Genomic DNA, 4898 nt, shown 5'->3' on the forward strand with positions numbered 1-4898 from the left:
ACCTCATTTTCAAGATACTCGTGTATGGCATATAAGCAGCTTTTCAATTTCTGAACATTGTCTTGACAGCATTTTTTGCTCTTTGCATGTCTTCATTCACGATTCCCAAAGAGGGATTTTCATCAGCATCAACAAGCCTCAACAACTTAATAAGAGGACCAACAATTTTCACAGTGGTAACACAGTTTTGCCAAAACTTACTGTCCAAGACAATTGAACTAACAATCTTCCCATTAGCACTTTTGGATAACTTATGAGAAGTGAAATATTTGTCCACCATCAATGACAGCAAATCTTCCTTGTGATCATATATACTTTTCAAAGAAATGAAAACAGTGGCAAAACATGTGACTCCTGGTCGAACAATTTCTGTCCAACTTTTTCTTTTTCTAAGCCAAGAAAATAAGATCATATGATTGTAGACAAACACAATCACTTTTGAAGCACGGGAAGCAAGGTCATCTATGTGAGGAATACTTGCAATATCTTTCAAAATAAGATTGATACAATGGGCAGCACAAGGAGACCAAAATATATTTGGGTATTTTTCATGAATAAGTTTTCCAGCAGATACATAATTAGCAGCATTATCAATGACCACGTGCACAATGTTACTAGGCCCAACCCACTCAATAACATCAGCAAACAAATTAAACAATGCATTGTCAGTTTTTATCACATCAGAAGCATCAACATTCTTAACAAATGACATACCACAGGACAATAAACTACAAAGTTAATTAAAGTTTGTTGCCTTTGATCAGCCTCCCATCTGCCATCAGCGTACAACCGGTGCTTTTCCATGAGCTCCTATACTTTTCAACCAGCAATTGACACTCTCTCTTAAGATCAGCCAGCAAATGAACTCTCATTTTATCATATGATGGTCCCTTGAAACCAGGTCCAATTGCAGCAACACTATCCAATGCAGGTTGAAAGCAAGGTGATTGAATTGCATTGAAAGGAATACGTGCATCAACAATCCATTTGGCAAGTCCCAACTTAGCCTTGTGCACAATTTCTTTACTAGCCAAAACACTTTTCAAAGTCGGTTGAGATCTTGGAGTAGTCCTTTCTTTAAAGTAACTTCCAATTTGTGTAGCTACTACAGCTCTTCTATTTCCTTTGTCTCCCGTTGTTGTAGGAACAACAGCTTGTACAGAGTTAGGCGATGCAACCTCTTGTGCAGGTGCTTCCCCACTATAAGACTCCTTCTCAAAATTTTTTTCCATCTTATTTTTTTTTTGTTTTCCATCAGAATCCTTTTGAATTGAAGTTCAACTTCTTCATTGACTTTGCTACATACTTTAATTTGTCTAGGAATATTTGCAAGATGATATTTCATCTTATATATTCCCCCTCCATTATAAGTATTCAAACAAAAGATACATCTATACTGTGCCTTATGATTTTTATCATATTTTACAGTGAAATATTTCCAACCCGGGTCAGATTTTTCTCGAGAGGAACCTGTCTGAGATTCTTGTACAGTATTATGTTGTTGCTGCTGATCATTTTGTGACTGTTCCATCTAAATTCAGAATGCCAGCGACCCAGAATCTAGACCAATATATCAATTCATAGTTCATAGTTCATACAATTTATATGGCATTCAACAGAGCAGAATTGACAAAATCAAAAAATTGAACAGAGCATAATTGAAAAGATGAAACAAATTGAAGAACAGAGCAGAGCAGAATTCTCAAATTCAACATACATCAAATTTATTCTCAAATTCAACATACAACAAATTTATTCAACAATTGATTAATCATATAAAAAAAACAAAAATTTTAAAAAATAGAAGAACAGAAGCCCAGAACAAAAAATGAAAAATAGCACGAACAGAAGCCAGAAACCTAGAACTTACCGCAAGAGAAGAACGAACAGAAGCCAGAAAATAGCACAAACAGAAGCCAGAAACCCAGAAACCAAGAAGCCAGAAACCCAGAACCCGCGACAATGCGCGACGACCCGCGACGGTGAACGACCACCCGTGACGGTAGGAGTGTTCTTCACGGCGTCAGTTGTCCGTCGTATGCAGAAGCTCCAGCCTCGAGCTTAGGGTTAGCAGCTCCAGTATTTACATATTTCAAATTCCAATTTTATATTAGGGTGCAGCCTGTTTTTTTTTTTTTTTTTATAAAAAAGCCAAATGACACCGTGTCATTACTAGGGGAAAACCGAAACTTGGAAAACCTGGGCCCGTTCGCCCGGTTAACCACCGTTTTGGACAGTTTTTCCACCAGTTTTTTGCAGTGCGGTTTTGCAGGTGGACTGGACCGGCTAGGTGACCAGTTTTCGGTTAACCCGGTTGAATTGGCCGGTCCGGTCCAGTTTACAGAATATTGGGTTTAGGGTTTATGGTTTGGGGTTGAGGGTTTACGGTTTAGGGTTTAGGCTTTATGGTTTGTATTTTAGGGTTTATGGTGTAGGGTTTAGGGTTTACTGACGAACAGATTTTTGCTAGTAAAGAATTCACAATTAAGTTCTCGTTGCAAGTATAGTTTCTAAACTAACAATAATCCTTTCGTACAAAAAATTGTTTGTCACAGGTAACAAACCCCTAATAAAATTGAAAACCAAAGTATTTAAACCTCGGGTCATCTCTCAAGGAATTGCAGGTAGGTGTATTTATTATTGGTTATGGAAGATTATCTTTTTGGGGTTTTTGAATAAGGAACAAGAAAAATAAATTGCAAGAAAGTAAATTAATAATTAAGAAAACTCTTAGCAAGATATGAAAACTGGACGTCCTATCCTAGTTATCCTTATCAATTGTGATGAGAATTGTTCGTTGCTCCCACTTGGTTATCCTCTAACTATGAAGGAAGGTCAAGTGGATAAATCAATATGAATCCTCAAGTCCTAGTCATCTCCCAAGGAAAGACTAGAGTTAGTGGAATTCAAGTCAATTAGCAACTCTCAATTATCAATCAACAAGGGAGTTTGATAACTCAAGAGTCTCCAATCAATCAATTCAAGCTAAGAATGTAAAAAGCTAAATTAAAATCATAAATATAAAATACATCAAATTGCATTAAATAGAAAAATCAAATCTAACATGAAGTTCATAAACGAATTTGTAAACATAAAGTAATTACCAAAAGGAAATTAGTAAACTAGAAAGCTAGAACAAATAAAAGTAGAAGAAAAACTAAATTAAAGGAACATTGAACGTGGAATGGAGAAGAAGTAAACCTAACCTAAGAGAAATCCTAAAACCTAGAGAGAGTTTTTCTAGAAACTACTTTTAGAACCTAAAATTGTGAATGATTGTTGAATGAATGAATCCCCCTTGAGTCTCTGCCTATCCCCTGGCTTTAGTCTGCGTTTCTGGGCCAAAAACTGGGTCTAAACTCAGCCCGAAATCACCCCCAGCATTTTCTGCGGTTTCTGCAGGTAGCGCATGTCACGCGTACGCATTAGTCACGCGTACGCGTCGATTTGGCAAAAATCCTGGTCATGCATACGCGTCGGTCACGCGCACGCGTCGCTTGTCTTCTGCGATAGTCACGCGTACGCGTCAGGTTCGCGCACGTGTCGTCGTGCAAACTCCAATTCACGCATACGCGTCAGGTACGCACACGCGTCACTGTAAATTTCTCCAAATCGTGCACACGCGTGAGACATGCGTGTGCATCGATGCTCGCTGGTTATCTCCTTAGTTTCTTGTGTTCCTTCCATTTTTGCAAGCTTCCTCTCCATCTTCTAAGACATTCCTGCCCTATAAAGCCTGAAACACTTAACACACGGATCACGACATCGATTGGTATAAAAGGGAATTAAAATACACAAATTAAAGGCTTAGGAAGTAAGTTTTCAATCATAGAACAAAACTAGGAAGGAATTGTAAAATCATGCAAATAGTATGATTAAGTGTGTAAAGACTTGATAAAAGCCACTCAAATCAGCACAAGATAAACCATAAAATAGTGGTTTATCAAACTTCTCACGCTTAAATATTAGCATGTCCTCATGCTAAGCTCAAGGAGATAAAATAAATGAATGGGGAAAGTAAGACTCATGAGATGCAACCTATATATGAATGCAACTATATGCGAAGATGGTTCTGCATACTTGGTTAAAAGTAAATAAGTTCTTCAAGACAAACTTAAATCAGATATCATTAATTCAAATCATACAGTAAATACAAGTTGACTTGTAAGAAGACAGCTCATGAAATCCGGGAACATAGAATCAAGCATTGAACCCTCACTGGTAGTATATGTGCACTCTAATCACTCAAGTGTATGGGGTAATTCACTCTAGTCTCCCCTATTCATGCTTTCTAAACTTTGTTCTTCACCTAACCAATCAACAAATATTTAATGTACTAATGCAAACATCATAAGGTCTTTTCAAGGTTGTAATGGGGCTAAGGTAAGGGTGAGGATATATGTATGGCCAAGTGAGCTATAAATTGAATCTTTGGCTAACCTAAGCTCTCACCTATACACACACTCTATATACTTCTAAAATCATGCCTAGCTACCCAAAATTTCCACTTTTGCATTATGTACTCATGCATCAACTCTTCTTTAATTGTATCACATATGCATTGATCTTTTATTAGCTTAACATTGGGATAATTTTGTCTCCTTATTTATTTATTTATTTAATTGAATATTTTTGAGTTTTTTTAAAATATAAAAGTAAACATAACATATCAATGCACATGGATTTTTAATTTTTTTGGTGTCACATGAGTAGGTACCCAAATTTCTAATATTTTATCATAACACATTCCCTATTAACCCATGTTCCCACAGTTTTTCCACACTTAGTTGATACACAATCTCTATCTTAAGCTAACCAAAAATTCAATTTGGGTAATTAATTGTTTTTCCGCTTAAGGCTAGTGATGTGGTAAAATATAGAACAAATGGAGAATAAAA

Source organism: Arachis ipaensis, chromosome B09 (genome assembly GCF_000816755.2).
Source record: "Arachis ipaensis cultivar K30076 chromosome B09, Araip1.1, whole genome shotgun sequence".
Taxonomy (NCBI): domain Eukaryota; kingdom Viridiplantae; phylum Streptophyta; class Magnoliopsida; order Fabales; family Fabaceae; genus Arachis; species Arachis ipaensis.